Source organism: Python bivittatus, unplaced genomic scaffold (genome assembly GCF_059951505.1).
Source record: "Python bivittatus isolate LINGU-HERP-01145 unplaced genomic scaffold, Pbiv_v1 ctg000020_np1212, whole genome shotgun sequence".
In the NCBI taxonomy this organism is placed as follows: domain Eukaryota; kingdom Metazoa; phylum Chordata; class Lepidosauria; order Squamata; family Pythonidae; genus Python; species Python bivittatus.
The window spans coordinates 120,587,559-120,605,567 of record NW_028277030.1 but is presented as its reverse complement, the minus strand read 5'-3'; the positions used below and the strand labels follow the sequence as shown (position 1 = coordinate 120,605,567).

General features: G+C 36.5%; 1 protein-coding gene across 4 annotated transcripts in view; it reads left to right on the top strand.

Moving 5' to 3' along the window:
- The first annotated feature begins 314 nt into the window (after window positions 1-314).
- The window catches only part of KLC4 (kinesin light chain 4), a 55,993-nt gene continuing 38,298 nt past the window's right edge, over window positions 315-18,009 (top strand). For 3 of the 4 annotated variants that reach the window (XM_007422672.4, XM_007422671.4, XM_007422673.4), the window contains exon 1: window positions 325-510. The gene's annotated coding sequence lies outside the window, so the exon portion shown is untranslated. Of the gene's footprint in view, window positions 511-18,009 lie in introns of all 4 variants that reach the window. The other variant, XM_025162988.2, reaches the window with a different exon arrangement.

The window sequence follows — 18,009 nt, the reverse complement described above, 5'->3', positions numbered from 1 at the left end:
GTCTTGATCAAAGACGGTTTCAAAGTCTATCCATGTGGTCGCTAAGAGTGGACAATGAGTTGATGGCACATAAGCAATTAATCAAAGTCTACCTCAGTGATTTTCAACCTCGGCAACTCGGGAATTCTGGGAGTTGAAGTCCATGCATCTTAAAGTTGCCAAGGTTGAAAAGAACAGAACTAGCTTGTTACATCATCAACTGCTTCGCGCCCCCTCCCCTCATCTCCACCCCTTAAAGGGAAAAACAGTTATCCGGGTGCATTTTGGGAAGCGGCCTGCCCCCCCCGAGGCGGCCATATTGGATTTAAAGGGGCTGCGGCAAAATGGGGAGGAGCCAGAGTGGGAACTGTTTTCTTCGTTCAGGAGCGGCTGAAGCGGCTTGGGGTGACGGGGAGAAGCTTAAGCGCATGCGCGCTTCCTCCTCCATCCTCTCTGCTCTTTCAGAGACCCGAAGGAGCCGCAGGTAGGAGCTTCGCCGTGCCCATCCTCTCCTAGGAGGCGGGGATCGTGGTGAGTTGTCCTCGTGGAAAGCGCCCTTCTTGGCCCGAGAAGCAGCTAGCCTGTCTGACAGCGGAGCGTAACATCGGTTAGAGAGGTTGTGGCGGTAGAGGGGGCCTCCAGAGTCCCCCCGGGGAGGGGCGGGTGACCATTTCTGGAGAGAGAAAAGCTGTATGTCAAAACCCGAAACTGGCTGAAAATAGCGGTTTCTGCATAGGCGTTTATGTAATTTTACACACCGGCGTCAGTTGTTTTATGGGAGTAAATGTTATTTAAGTGGCTGGGCTAGTCCATCTGCATTGGGAAACCCTCCTCTTAATCCTTATAGCAGGATGAGGAGGACCCTGGATTTTTACCCTAGCAGCTAAAATTGGATGCAGTAGTGAATCCTGGCGTACATTTAGCCTGGAGGCACATCATGTGTCAGATCCTGCCTTTTCTGTCCTCCTCCACATGCGCACAATCCCTGTGGCCAACTCCTTATTTGTGGTTCGGTTGTCAGCGTGTTTCCTTCTGAAAGGGCGTGTCTCTGCACTGCTGGCACAGCAAAGGCAGGGCTCCAGGCTAAGAGGCAGGTGCCCGGGCTCCCTGCTGCTCCTTTGCTGACAGCGGTTGCCTGGTTTGTCAGAGCTGGGGGGGGGGGAAGCCCGTGTTCTCTACTTCCTGACCTGTCTCCCAATTCCAGCTGGCTAGATGCTTGAGTCACTGTCTAGTGACTCAAGTCGGCTGCTACTAGGATAGGCCCCAGGTTCCTTTGGGGATGTAGGACAAGGGTGATGTACCTTCTAACATCACGGTCCTTTATCTTCTCACAATATTATTACCTCTGGGCTCCGTCGGTGAATTGGTTTAGAATCAGCCTGCTCCAATGTTTTTGTTGCAATACCTCCCACCAAATTTGCACTGTAGAAGTGGCAGTCTTCTGAACCAGTGATAAAATGGGCTGGAGGTCATTATTTTGGAAGTAGTAACTACAAGCTGTCCTTGTTTAAGTGTCTTCCTTCCCTGATTCTCTTCTTTGATGCCCGAGAACCCTTTAATGCATCTGCTGTGTTTTCATAACTAAGATGTGGTAAAATGAATCCTCTGGTCCAGTATTTTGTAACTCTATTACTATTTCTTATTTTCTTTATATAAAGATTTCAGGAGGATGTGATAATTTTCTGTTTTTAACTCAATTGCCACCTAAAATGTATATACTTCTGTTACATTTCACCCTTTTGGTAATCATTCAGATGACTGAAGTTTTGATCTTTGAAACCAGCATTGGGAGGAGCTGGCATGTGTATGCTTAATTGCAAGGTCCCTTGTGTATGTGGCACTTTCTATTTATAATCATGATGCTATTGCATTTGTGTGGCTGTGTGCTGTGCCATCCTGCAGAATGGAAATTTAATGGATTCTTTCATGCTAAAACTTTAGGTATGCCATTTAAACAATAATAATTATTTTCAGTGGAAATCGTATCCAGAGTTAGATGTGTGTACTTTATATTACATATGAAAGATTTCATCTTTTGAAGCAGACTTTTTTTTATGAGATATAATATCAAAACAAGAGATAGTTCTATTTGATGTTAACCCTAGCTTTTTGGTACATTTAACAGAAGATAGAAGTGCTGATGATCATCAGTTTTGCCATCTTATCTAGGGTTGTCTCCCAATTCCAGCTGGCTAGATGCTTCTGGTACATTAATCTGACTCATTCTTCTGTGCAGGTTCTATGTTGATACCATGTTAATATTTCTAGCCGTTCTAGAAACTGACTTTCAAGTATATTGGCCTCCAGTTCCAATAGCGTGCATGTAATGATGGAAATAAAATGATGGTAATTAGAAACCAGTACTACAAGAGAGCAGCAAGGAAACATTCTAGTGCATCATACTTTTTCTGAAGATAATATTGAGCCAAAAAGGATAAAGAGGCGAATTTGAATAATTGCACTTATATTCTTAGAGGATAGAATGTTTTTATATATTTACATTTGAAGAAAGAAAGATATAAGTTAGCTTACCTAAGCATTACTGTACTTATTTTGGCTTGCTTCAGAGGAAAGAAATAAAGATAAATAAGCTTTGATTTTTAAAATAAACATTGGCATTGCAAAATATTGATTATTGCTAAGGTTGCAGTACTTAGCATAGCCAATTAGTAGCAGGAAGGATTATAATAATTTCAAAAATATTTTTAAAATGCCAATTTTAATGCTTTGTTAAACAACTTGTTAAAAATGGATATAGCTCAAATATATAATCACAAATATAATTTCTAATTATATTCTATTTTCCTTGCTAATGTTGAAATAAGAGATAAGTTAACAGATGTGGTAACTGACTTCTTTCTAAAAGTGAAAAAGCAAAGACAGACAGTAAAGAGAGAATTTGAGGTAATTAAATAGTATAATTATAAGTACATAATAGTTGTTCAGCATTTCATTACAAAAATATATTTTAAAGAATTGAACTGGATTTGGTTCAACTCTTAATGACTACAAGTGTTTATCGGCTTGCTTGGTACTACAATCAACATTATATTTTTGATAAAAATTAATATTAAAATTTTGACTGAATAATACTTTATTGGGGTGTAACTCTAAAAATATAATGTACATTTTGCTGAATACTGAATACATAGTTAGATTATACCTAACAAGAAGATGCTTTGACTAGTAATTATGATTATAAAATCTTCTTGACTAGTGATTAAATTATAATTTAATAATTAGATTGAGTCTTAGTTTCTGACTCTACATCTTTCAGAGTTCTTTTCATTACTTATTCCAAAGTAAGTCCAGAAATGTTCAAAGGGCTTAGTGCTATTTGCTGAGTGGATATATACAGGACTGCAACCATAGAGTAAATTATAGCAGTCCAATGAATCAGCAGTCTGCATGAATTAAAGCAAATTCAGTGGGACAGTAACCCAACCCTAATCCCGGGAAATAGATGTGAGTGTTATGTACATTTGTTAAATGTTGATATACTTACCTTGGAAGACACACAAACAATACAATTAACTTATCTGTACAATACAAATAATTTATTAAAACTAATTTAAAGTATTACTTAAGCTGAAGGCTTAGGCTCTACAATTGCAAACTAAAATCATACAGATAATACACATTGAAACAATTCCTATCCAGGTCCTCAAATCAGAGGAAACAAACCTTGACTAAGTTTCAAAGGGTTGCTTGTGTATTCAACAATAGCCCATCCAGCAACAAATGCTCATAGAACAAGTACCAATAACAGCATACCTGAGTTCCAGTCTCCTCCTCTCCGTCAAAGTATTCATGCTGTAAGCAACGCTTGTGGTCATTTAAAAATAATGATGGTTAGTATTGAACATAAGTGATTTCTTTTTCTGATGAATAGAACTTGTGGGCCAAAATTACTGGAAGTCCCACTTTTGTACCTAGTTAATTCCCAGCATTTTACAAGAAAGAGGAAACACAGAAGCATGGGAACTTTCTAAAGGTGGAAGTTAGTAGAAAGAAGTAATATAAAATGAAAAGAAATATTGAATAAAAGCTAAAATTACTTTCAAGAGGATGAAATATAGTCTAGCTGGCATATTTTTGATAACCCTTGTATAATATTAAAACCTCATTCCTAACAGACAAGTGGAAATTAAAATGAGGCTAGAAGGAAAGAAGTGTTGAAGTTGGAACCTAAGCACAGCCAGGGTCATCAGCAGATTGGGAAGGTATACTTTCATTTGGAGAAGCCAAAGTCAAGACAAGCAAAGGAATATGGTCATGTTCATCAGAAAATGAATAATAAATCACGACCCATAGATTAGGGCTTTCTAATGGTAGGGAGAAATAAATAATAATAAAAATAAAATATTGGATTTCTCCCCCGCCCATCTCCCCACATAAATGTGGTTTATACTTAATCAGTAGATTTTTAAGAAATCTGAAACACAAATCCTTGCTCATGGCTTACAAGTAAATGTAGTTCTCATAAAGAAAAAAGAAAAAAAATTGTAAATTATTCTATGAATTATAGAGAAGGACCAAGATAGAATGATGGTGTCTCTTCTCATTTCATGCATAAAACCCATTTCGGCTATAGTAGCAGTTACTGTTCTTCAGTATTGATGAGATAATGTACGGTACTACACTTTAGGATAGTTTGGGAGGAGCAAAAAAACCCATGTGGCACATTGCTGTTTCCTCTGACACCTGATCTTCTGGAACGTGACACCCAAGGAGTTATCTTATAATTTTTTCCATAAGTTGCTGTTCTCTAGGTGATCAGTGGACAGTTGCCTGAGCTGTAAGGCTATTTTGGCATTGAGGGCCAGTCCAGCGGATTAGGAACAGACTCAAAACATGCAGATTTCAAAAAGAACTAAAGTTACTAAAGAATATGTTTCTCCAGGAGCCTACATTGGGACCATTGTACACTTATTCATAAATAAATTGGAGTAAGGAGTGAGATACTAAAAGTTGTGGGTGATACTGACTTACAGTAGTCAAGCAAACTTCAAACAACTCTGTAAATAGTTAATAGAATGCCAAATATGATAATATTGAATTGTGATTTGGGAATCATTCTGGGTGATTCACTGAAAACTTAGCTCTAGTTGCTTCACTAGCAAAAAAGACAATGATATTGGGAATTGTTGTGAAGGGGAGTAAAAATAAAATAGTAATGATAATGTCATGTAATTGCTTTGGCCACATTACCCAAATAGCATTAAGTAATGAATAAAGCTGAATTTCAGTCATAGAATCATTGAATCCCCAGCTGAAGTAACAGTGTAGGTTACACATCAGAGACTTTGTTTTGCTGCATTATTTTAATGTGTTATTTGAACCTTGCTTATGGTAAATGATTGAATTTCAGCAAACCACAGCTTTTCATAATGTAGATGCCAGAGTACAGTCCTCAAACAACATCGTTCAGCACATCAGGACGGCATTAGGTTGGAGGAGACTGGCCTTGGGAAGTTTAAGTACTTTAATATAAAAAAAACAACAGCTTCGTTATAGGAACCAGTCTGCTAGTTAAATTGTTGCACAAGCACAAAGCAGTTGGGCTGCTATAAATTCATGTTTCCAAAAGCTGAGGGGCCAGCCTTCCCAAGGAGCTTTGGAGAGTTGCTATTGAAAGGCCAAAATGAGACTGAATAAGAAGTGATCTTACAATAGGAAATGGGTGGGGGAGGATGGAACAGTGGAAAATCTCACACTTTCTAAAGGCTTCAGTATACCACCAAATAAACAGTAAACTGATTTGGAAAAAGTGTATTTGCACTCATCATCTTTGTACAGAAGATTCTTATTTGGGGTGAGAGGAAGAGGGGCGATTAATGCTTTAATTTGCGGGTTAAGCATGCTGATTTGAGTGTTCAGGCTTGGGGTGTTTTCCCCTTTGGCAGAATTTCTTTCTTTTGATCTTGAGAATTCCTGTCATAACCCAAAAGCTGCCTGTACAAAGGAAGCTATTCCATTGATTTAAGTGTTGCTTTATATTCTGCCATTCATTCCACTGCAATTTCTTTAACTGGAATTAGGAAGGAGATAGTTGACAGCCATTCAAAGAATTAGATTTCTTTTAAGATGCTATTGTCAAATGAAATGTACAGCGTACAATTCCAAGATGTTTGTGGAATAATTGATTTTAGATGCACATTTCTAGATTTTAAATTTTAGGGAATTTTTAAAATTAGTACCCTAAAGATAAAAATTAGTGTTTGTTATTGTACAGCAATACACATATATGCAAGATCAGTTGGATTACAGTTCAGATTGGGAATTTGGAAATGGTTATGATAGTTTTTTCTTTCTCTCAAATGTAATTCTTAGAAGTAATTCACCATTCAAATATCTGAGAATAACGGCTGTCTCTGTCTTAAAGAGTAACACAGAAAATAGAGACTATAATGTGGGATTAATTTTTACAGTTTGCAGATTGGTGTGCCCTATAATATTCATTCTGTTTTTAGATTCTAAGAAAGCTGTGAAATGATGTATTTATTTAGTACCTTTTATAACATTAAAGCTGTTCAGAAAGATTAAAAAGTGAACTGATGGCTTCCAAAAAGTTTAGAGCTCTTCCTAAAGTATGAGCAATCAAAGTTGTAGCTTCAGTCAGAAGGAGAAGGTGCCATTTCTCGCTGGCATAGAGAGATAGGGAGAGTTACTAGAAATGCCAACTAGATGTCAATTAGATGTCCGCATATTAGTTGGAGGCACCCTTCCATGGCTGGAAGGGTGCCTCCAACTAATTTATAATGAACTTTGCACTATTTTTTATGGGTAATAGTCAAGACATGGCACTTAATGTATGTATACATGTATTTTTCATCAGACTGGCAATGGCTGATAAAATGAAACAAAGGATAAAAAAAAAAGAATTGCAGAAGGATGACTGAGTAGCAGTTTCACTGGATGATAGCAGTGTTTCATGATTTTTCAGACTGCTGGGTCTAGTTTGATCAACTAGTTAATTAGCCTATATTTGCTTTAGGTGCTGCTGGCCATTCACCAGCAGCATGGCATGGCCTTGCAGTGCCTCCACATTCAGGCAGGTGGTAGGATAATTTCCTCATGGCTCTTCCTCAGCAGCACCCGCCCTGTCTCATCTATCACTGCTGATGTATTAGACCTAGGCTGCTGTTCTTCCAGCTAATATCTGTTCTTCTTTGTTGTTTGTACTTCATATGGCTCTTCCAAACAGCAGCAGTCTGTTTGTCTTTTAGAATTTATACAGTGGCTCTCCAGAGCTTCTGTGGTCTATTATTTAACTAGATTGGAGGAGAAACAGGCAATTTAAATGAGACCTATATCAGTATATATCCTAATTGCAGCTAAATCACTGCTCCCCCTTCGTGTGATGCTGGCTGTTGCAAATTGCTGCAGGGTGCTGTGGATGGATCATTGTGCAGTAATCTTGGGGTGTATCTTTGCTTTTGTTTTCTGCATTGCATATTTGAGCATATCTTTGTTTATGTGAATAATTTGTTCTCAGATTACTATTAAAGCTGTTTTCCTAGTGGCATATCTACTCCATAGCCAAAGGCTTGCAATATTTCTCATGTTTTAATAGGAATTGTTGGTGCAGGTTGATTTGGTGCTGATAACATGTGGGTATCTATTCCTGCCTAACAACAGTGCTACTATTGTTCTGTGCAGAGTAGAGGCATATCTTCTGTATCAAGCTGTGAAGATCTGCACGGTCAGCATGAATAATTATGTGTGGAAAATGGGCAACACAAACAATAAAATATCCCCTGTGTACTTTTGAGGGATTTGCCAGATCAGACTGACCTATTGGAATAGTCTCCCCTGTTCTGATCTTGTCTTGCAAGATTTAACAGAGGAACTTAAGGGGTTTTCCATGCATAAAAGCCTCTTCAGATTGCTTACCTAATCTAATGTTAGGCTATCTCGGTGTTTCTCAACCTTGGTGGCTGTAAGATGTGTGGACTTCAATGCCCAGAATTCCCCAACTGGCGTGCTGGCTGGGGAATTCTGGGCATTGAAATCCACACATCTTAAAGTTGCCAAGGTTGAGCAACACTGGATTATCTTTTTTTCTCCATCTAGTATAGTAGCTGGGTTTGTAAGAGAGAAGGGAGGAAAACAAATCCTTGTTCTCTGGGGAGCACCATGTTGCTTGGTTGAGGAATAAATGTTGTTTCCACAGGCTTTCCCTCTTTAGAACATCATTTGGGCCTTTTGAAAGTGCAGATTGCCTGGAATTATACCATGCTGCACTTTGAACTTAAAACAGATTGCAAATGAAAGCTTAGCACTATGCAATATACAAAACTTGAGAGAAACAGACATAATGTAATTATATCTTTGCGTCTGATCTTGAATCCATTCAAGGCATTAAATCAGACAGGATACTTCCAAATGTAGGTACTGTGAGTTTTTGACAGATTCACATTCCTCTGAAGAGCACACCTTGATGGGGATTCATACTCCTTATCTTCTATAACAGAAACCATGCTATTCTCTTTGAAGGCAAGCAATGTTATATGGATCAGGGGGTTTCAAACTTTTTTAAGCTGCAGAAACTGTTAGTTAAAAAAAATATCCCTGATAAAACAAAGTTCTAGTGATAAAAATGGGCTATGTTTGAACATTGTTTTGCCCTTACACTCACAGGACCCCATCAAAGTTTTCCTAGGGTTCCCCAGAACACAGTTTGAAAAACTCTGATATAGAGCATAGAAAAGAATAAGTCAGAACAATTAAAGGAATGAGAGATTAAAAAAGGAAATCTTGCTAAAACTAATTTAGACCAACAACATTTTTATATTTCTCCATTCCTTTTTATGTCCTTGCTTCCACCACATGCATAAACTACTTTATATACAGTATTGTATTTTGTTGTTTAAATGTCTCACCTGTTTCTTTTTATCACATCAGTAACATCCAAATATTATTTTCTTGGTTTTCCCCTTGTTCACATATTCAGTGTTCTTTCTTATATTTGTTTTACAACCTGATCCTCATTCATTCTTTTTAGATGATCACCTCAGAATATTTATTTTGTACTGATTACTCACTTCTGCAATCAATCCACATTCATTCAGTACCAATTCAGTCTTGATCCTGTCTTTTGTTGTTTTACCATACACACACATTCCCACATCATTCAACTCACATTTACATTTCCTCTGGCATACCCAAAGCTTTCATTTACATTTTTCATTTCTTTTGAAAAACATTCATTTCTTGCAATAGAACAAATACTACCCATTACCCTTTCTACTAACATTTGCATATCTTGAAATTTCTCCATTTTCCCATCTTCAGAAATTCATGTACTTGCTCTAGGATTTTGCCACTTATGTATCATTCACTGCATTTTCCCTGTCAAACACGATTATCTTCATTTTTGATACATGAATTTTTAGATCCATACTCCATTGCATCGTACAACCTATCTAACTGCAAATCATTTAGGATCTCAGCCAACAAAAAAAGCATATAGCTTTAGGTTTAGCTACATTTATTGCTGACTGGAAACTCCTTATGGACTTTTTTCATAAAACAGAAAAAAATAAACTTATGATCTATGGTTTTGATGATTAGAGATGATAGATTATAGAAAGAAGAGAATCATGATGTAACTTTAGAGAAAGAGGTAAATTTACCATTGTACTTATAACTGCTGTAAAGAAGATTGGAAGCCACTTCTTTATATCTTTTTTCTTTCTTTTCTATTTTTCTTCTATCTTTTTTCTTTTCTTTTTTTTCTTTTTGCACTTTAGCTTTCTCTTTTATTTCTTCCTTTTCCTTTTTTCTTTCTTATTCTATTTTAATTTGTATTAATTTTTATTCTTGTTTTAAAACTTTCAATAAAATTATATATAATAAAGTATTGAACCATTTGCTAAGCATTCCATTTATTCTCATTCATGCTTTACTTCCATGATATACTGTTATTGCATTGAGCAACAACCTTCAACTCTATATTTGCAAAAAAATTCCTGTTCAAGCCTGTTCACTTTATCATATGCATTCATTAAATTAAAACATGTACAATAAATTTACTTTCTTACATTCATATACTTTTCAGTAACCTATTGATAAAGAGCAAAATCTCTTCTGTACAATCCCCACCTGGCATATGGGTTGACTGCACTCTTCGAATGTTGCTGATTGTCACTTCTCAAATCTTTTTGATTAGAATTTTGTCAAATACTTTCCCAGGTACAGTTAGCAAATTAATCATCCTGTAACTTTTCCATTTATTCTTGTTACCTTTTCAATGCTGTGTGAGAATAATAATAGTATTCTGCCAATAGCCAAAATGGTCTTCACACACACAGACATTAAATAAGTCACACAGCTACTCCATAAGTAAGCCACATCCATATATTAGCATTTTTCCAGCCACACCATGTATACCTGCAGCCTTACCATTTTTCAACATTCCCATTACGTATAAAGGCATTCTTTAAAATATTTTTTCTTGGACACTAATATTTATAGCTGTCAGAATCCTCACAATGAATTAACCACATTATTTGCTAGCTTGCTTGCTTGTTTTGGTTCTGCCATTAAGAGACATGGGAGGGGGGTGCTGGAAGGATCTGGAAAGATGGATGGAAGAAATGACCGTTAGAAGCAGATGGGCTGTTATCAAAGACTGAGGAATGCTCAAGGTCGTACCAATGAGCAGGTGTGAGAAGATTGGGAGGTTGGGGGTGTAGGGGGGAAAGGGAAAAAAAGGAAAAGCAACTTTTGGCATGCGTGGGCTCAGTCTTAGCAATGCCTTGGAACTGTACACTTGTTCTCAATAAATGACCTTTCTTTTGAACCATTACTGGTTGCAAGGAGAGTTACTGAAGTTGGGAGTTGTGAGCAGCAGATTGTTACAATAGCATTTATTTCAATTCCATTCCAACATATCACTTTCATTTCCATACAAATCTCTAAAATATTCCTTTCCCTCTCTTTTTAATTGTTTCAGTTTAATCCCAACTAATTTCACACTTTTATTTTAATTCCATTCATTCTGCCGGAGACTCCTTATAGAGTTTTTTTTACCTTTCCAAAACATTTTTAAAAATTTCTATCAAAATCACTTTGCATTTTCTTTAAAAGAGGCAATCTTAAATGTTTGTTGCTCTTTTTGACTCATGTTCTTTCTACAGTATACACATCACATATCTTTCTTTTATCCTTTTTTTTTTTTTTAGCAGTTAATCTCTTGTGGAGTCCTTGGTGCTCTCTGGGCTTGGTTGTTTGCTAGCAATGTTTCACTACCTGACTAGGTAACTTCATCAGTGCTAGTGAGTATGCAGTTTTCTCCCTATTCATATACAGTAGCTTGTCCTGCCAGTGTTGGTGGGGGTGTGGTTTTCTCCTTGGTAATTCCTTGATTATGGTATTGTTTTCTGCCTGATGGTTTGTCTGGTGTTAATCCCTGCTTATCTGGGTGTAGGCTGCTGGAGGGGATGTCTTCCAGTCTTTTTTTGTTTGTTTGTTTCCTTCTTAGCTTTGTTGTCTCTTTTGAATGGTGTGTAAATATGGTTTATTTCTATGTGTCTGTTGATGGCTGATTTGTCTGAATGCCAAGCTTCCAGGAATTCCTTAGCATTTTTGGATTTGACTTGGTCTAGGATGCTCACAGTTTCCCAGTTGAAACTGTGGTTGAGTCTGTCCATATGTTATGAAATTAAGGAGTTTTCATATCTTATGACTGCTAGCTGGTGTTAATGGATGCTCTCTGCTAGTCTTCTGCCTGTCTGTCCTACCTAGTGGCTGTTACAGTCCTTAAGTGTCCTTTTTCATACCTTGCATTAATCTAATTTCACAAGCTTCTTTGGCACTCTGTAACATAATTCTTTATATCAGTGCCTAAATACTTTCACATTCTTACATCCACTTTCCATTTATTACACTAGGTGTTTATTTCCTAACTTTCACATACAAGACTCATACTTTCTCTTTCTGGAGTCATTCTATTCTCATTCTCTTTTTCTTCCACTTCTTTTGTTTTCTTTCATGTCCATTTTCTTCTATTCTTAATTGTATCACATATTCAGAACCACTTAGCACTAATTCTGACTCTTTTTTTTTAAAGTTTTTACATAGCTAAAAGACAAATACAGAAATATATAAAGAAAAGAAAGAGAAAAGAAAAAGAGAAAAGAAAAGGTGCAGAAAATATACAGTTAAAGAAAGGGGAAAAATAAAAAAAATTAACTATTAAAGTCATTTCTTTAACTATGACTTGCACCCTTTTTTACAGCAGTTAGAAACAAACTCATTATCCCTTCTCCCTCCTCTACATTACAATAATCCTTTCAGCCCCTTATTCAATCTTTTTTCCATCATCAACTCCAGAAATCACCATTTCACTTTTTTCCATTTTCAGCAAAAAGTCCATAAAAGGCTTCCTGTCTTTTATAAAAGTACTTATTGTCTTGTCCCTGACCAAACAGGTCAAGATGCCAGCTCTGCTAGTTCTGCCATCTTCACAATCCATTCCTCCATTGTGGGTATTTCAGTATTTCTCCAGCCTTATGCATATAATAATCTTATTGTAGTTACCATTTATAAAATCAATCTTCCATAAGTCTTTTCTAATTGACTATCCATAAGTCCCAATAAAAAGAGTTCTGGTTCCATCTCAATATTAATCTTCAAAATTCTTTGTATTATTATATGTATTTCTTTTTCTTTTCCTTTTTTTCCTTTTTGCTTTTTCACAAGTCCACCATGCATGGTAAAATGCCCCTTCATGTTTTTCACATTTCCAGTATTGACTAGAAGTACCTTAATATGTCTTTGATAATTTTTCTGGTGTCATATACCAGCAGTACATCATTTTATAAAAATTCTCTCTTAAATTATAACACAATGTGAATTTCAGTCCCTTTATCCACATTCTGTCCCATTGGTCCATCTATATCTTATAGCCAAAATTCTTGGCCAATTTTATCATGCAGTCTTTAACTTATTCCTCTTCTATTTCAAATTTCAGCAAAAGTTTATACATTTTTGCAGTCAGACATTCATCATCTGTACACAGTTCATTTTCAAATTCCATCTTAAGTTGTTCAATACCCATTACCTTTTTATCTGTATTAAATCTTTCTCTTAATTGTGCATATGAAAACCATTGAAAACTAAATCCCTCTGCAGTTAATTGTTCTCTCAACTTCATCTTGAGGTGTCCATCTTCCTGTATTAATAGGCCTTGATATGTCAACCATTTTTCTTTGCCTGCTGTCTTTGCTATAAAATGCTTCCTCTGCTGAGAGCAGTAAAGATATTTTCGGACACAACCTGGGTTTATACTTATTCCATATCCTTAACATGGTTCTTCTTAGATAATGATTTTTGAAATCTACATTAACTTTATTGTACCATAAAAACCCATGCCATCCAAACCTCAGGTTATGGTCTTCTAATTCTAACATTCTTTTATTTCTTAGCAAAATCCACTCTTTCATCCAAACCAAATAGCAGGCTGGAAAGTCACTAATTCTCTCAATTTTTTATCATAAATAGTCAAAGCAATCATACATTTAGATTCATATTCATTCTTTTGCCATGTGTACCTATGAATAGACTTATGTTTAAACCATTTATTCAAAATAAATAAGTTTTTCTAAGCAGATATTCACCAACCAATCACTATTTTCATTTATTACTGAATCTGCAAATAGTTAACTTTTTCTGTACTCTCTTGTCATGTTACTGCCTATCCAGACATTTCACAGAGCACAATAATTCTTTCCCTTGGATTTCATTAATTCAGAATGTTGCACAGTTTTCCCCTCGAATCATTCCTGGTCTTCCATTATCACCATTCACTGGACTGTTGCATAAAACGTTCACTAACCTATGGATTCCTGCTTTCATACACACAATCCATGCAAGGGGCTTCACTATTTAGAGATCACCTTTCTTCTTGAGAATAGTGTTCTAAGCTATATCTGAAATTTGATAATAAGTTTGTGGCTTACAAATGGTAGCTTTTAGTTACCAAGGTAGGGACAAATGTGGTCCAGATCTCAGCTTTAAACTGCTTCAAGAAAAGATGACATTATAATGCTTCAGATACTGACTGCTCAGTGTTGATGCAACAGCTCTGTTGACCCATTTCTTAGCTCAGCTTGATATTGTGCTTGTCATGAAATTTATTGTCAAGAGGAACACACCGAAATCTGAACATAAACAACATATACCCTGCTTTGCTGCCAGTTCATCTTCTACTTCCATTCCCATCAAGCATCCTTAATATCAGAGCTATGTCAGATTCAAAGGGCAAAATGTGATTTGGAGTTTTTGTTGGTTTGCCTGCAGAATGTGCAGGAACATTTTAACCAAATGTTTTTTTCCTAAGATTGCTTGGCAGTTGTGGGGAGATACAGCTTAGTCCAAGGAAAAGATATGTCAGGAAAACCTTAAAGCAGAAATGTGCAATACATGTGTGCTCCAAATCACATTTTGCCCTTTGAATACAGATCTCTTTGCAGCCCTACTTAGATTTTTGTAATAAATGTTAAATGTTATAAGTAACTTAAGAGTCCATTTTAGCTGAAAAGTAAGTTATAAAATAAATATCATAATATTTATTGTTATACTGAAAAAGAAGGGTGGTGCTGCAATTTCTGATAGATCCTAGGTGCCACTAACTAGGGTGTTAACTGGAGGACAGTAATACACAGTGATTCAGGATTTTAGAGGAATATGGTTTTGACCAGCTTGTACTTACGTGCTACCTTAGCTATTTTTTTCCATGTGCTATCAGGCCACATTATTTAAATTTTAATATCCCTTGATGTAACCATCTGCAGTTCAGCATGCAGCTAGCTAGAGAAAGCCAAAATGCAGTAGCAGTTGGGTGCGGTTGGAAGTAAGCCATCTCTGACATGGGAGAGCAGAGTTAATGTTTACCCAGCAGTAGAGTAAAAGCCTTGTTTTTCCTCTCAGTTCATATAACCAACAAACAAGGCTGCCTTATACTTGGATTTTATAGTAACTTATCCACCACTTGGAGCAAAGCCTAGTTCTACCTTCAACCTCTTTAAAGCTTTCATTCTGCCTTTATCTCATCAGGGGCAAAGATATATTAGAACCCTGCATAACTGCCCTCCTTTGAAGGAAGGTAAGGTGGGTTTATATGTTGAAGAGAGTCAGCAGTAGAAGACTGGTGTATGTGCACACCTTGGCATGCCTTCAGAATTGAGGCTGAGGCTTCATGGATTTCTCATGTTCATGACATTGGTGATAATATTTAGCCATTTTACCACCTGGCAACCTTTTTTCTATTTTCTTTTAATTTTCCAGGAATCACAGTCTTCTAAAAATATTCTGGATTCACATTATATGTCCAGATTATTTAAACTTGAGCTTCATTATTTGTATTTCTAGTGAAGTATCTGTTTTTACTTAGTCTAGTTGTTTATCAATTATATTTTTATACCATCCAGCTCAAGATGACTCTTGGCAATTTGCAGTTAAAATCAGTCAAGTCAATAAACAAAACAACTGTGTCAAAATCCAACATATGACAGTGACGGTATCTAGCACATAGAATTTACATAGTTGTCCAATTGTCATAGAATGTAAATAGTTGTCCAGTTATCAACCCTCACAACATTAATCCCCAAATACCTGTTCAAACATGATGGTCTTAACTGGCTTACAGAAGGATGTACCTCTGGGACAGACTGTTCCTAAGCATGGGACTCATCACAGAAGATTGCCTTTGAGTTCATGTTCCCCTGAATTGTCATAGGAACAGGATTCTCACCATCTCCTCCCTACATAAATGCACAGACTGGGCATATTCTATCTGGCAGAAGTAGTTTCTAAGGCACCCTGGAAATGAGCTTTATAGGTCAAAATCAGCACTTGCTTGGGCTTCAAGGCCTATTGGCATCCATTGGAGTCACTAGAGAATAGGTGTTATGCTTGGATAGCAGTTCTTAACCTGTTAACATATTGGCTACCTCATTCTACCTTGGAGTATGAGTCCAAGGGAACTCCCAGATTGAAGACCTGCTTTGTCGGGGGGCAGGTAGCAACAATGTTCGGAACCAACACCAGGACCTGTCACAAAGTGATGGTGTTTCTGGACAAACAGTTGACTGGGCTTGCAAAATAAACTAAGACAGAGGATCCCTTGGCTCTCTTGTATCCTGAGATGCTAATCCCCCTCTGTATACGGATAGGTGAAAATAAAGGAAATCTCAAGAGCTTTACACACTAATGTAGTGTGTACACACTACTACTTCTCTAGTTTATCTTGATGATTCTTCTTCCCTAGCCAACAAATGTATAGAAATGTGGATGTAGGACATATATTTTTATAGAGCTGCTTCAGCAACTGTGAACGTATCTTTTCTCCTTTCCATACCTATTACTTAGTCCTAGGAATTGATAGCCCAAGGGTGCAGCGCTAAATTGGAATTCAAATAACCTTTATTGAAACATGTATAGACTAGCTCCTTATTTAAACAGGATCAGTAAACATTTGTAGCTATGACTAGATTGCCACAATAGTGGTGTGATAAGCCTATTTTAATATGATTCAATGAGTATCAAGAAAAGATGAATGTCATGTGTATCCAGGTCCTTCATTTAAATTATCAGACAGCCTCACAAGAAGATACTTTAAAAATAAATGCATTACAATTAGCTAAAATAATAAATCTATAAGACTAACTTAAAACAATATAATGAATTATTAAAGCCTAGACAATCTTTTATTTGCTTTTTATATTTTATATTTTTGATATTTGTAGGTCAAACTCTAACCAAGCAACTTGTATCATACATAACACAAAACACTAATTTGCTATCTCTAGTCTAATATTTAATAGAACAGTTTATAAACAGTGGTGGAAAACAATTTCAATTCAGCTTGCTTTGAATGTTTTCTTACACTTTAAGCAGTTCTTGTGGGGGGGCATCTCATAGGTTTGGTAGTGAATGTAGCTCACGTTCTGTATATTATGACTCCTGGATCATAACTTCAATAGGATTTAAGAAACTATCATTATAAGCAGATGGGGAAAAGAAATGGATGGAACTCCCACTTTCATATGTACATACATATTCACACCAAATGCTATCTTTTAAAAGGAATAAAGCGAAACGTTTATAATCTTGAGGTTTAGTGTTAAGGGTGTAGTGTTATGTGTTTTCAAACTAGATAAAAGAGAAGGCAGAATTCATTGGTTTTCAGCTTCTGATGCAGCATGCTTCTGAGACTTCAAGATAGACTGCTAAAAGCAAATGCTGGGAAAGGAAGATTCCCATCAAGTCAAATCTAACAAGCTAATATTTTGATGCTGATGTTTCAACGCATTGACAGCAGGATATGGAATTATTTGAACAAACTTCAGTAGACTTTTCTACTCCTGCCTGCTGTTCCCAGCTTAGCTGGAGCTGGACTAATCATTACATTAAATGGATGCAAGTATCTTGTATTAAGCATTTAAAGTCTTTAAATATGGTCTGAAAAAAATATCTCCCTTGGACATATACAAAGTACACCAGATATGTATACACTCTGATGTTAGTCTGTAAGCATAGCTAGCATTTTCTACAACCTTCAGAGGTATATGATAGATCATTTCTAGAACTTCACATTAGAGTACAGTACTGTAAAACTTTGTGGTCTTGTGCTTTATATTCTGTATTATTGCAAGAGATTGAAGAATTTCTGCTAATAATATTGGAAAGTGTATAATTAAGTACATTTTTTCAGCAATGGGTTGAGTGAGCTGGAGTCCTTTACAATATCTTCCCAGATTGTGGGATAGCAAGAAGTCCCTTGAAAATAGAGTATTGCATAAAATGGAGTAGAGGAAATACTGTACAGGGATACAGCAACTGCAGCAGAGTGCTAATTACTCTGTCCCTTGCCTTGTTCTATTGTAGTAACTGCGCATAGAGAGCCAGTTTGGTGTACTGTAGTGGTTAAGGCACCAGGCTAGAACCTGAGAGACTGTCAATTCTATTCCCGCCTTAGACATGAAAGCTGGCTGGGTGACCTCAGGCCAGTCAGTTTCTCTC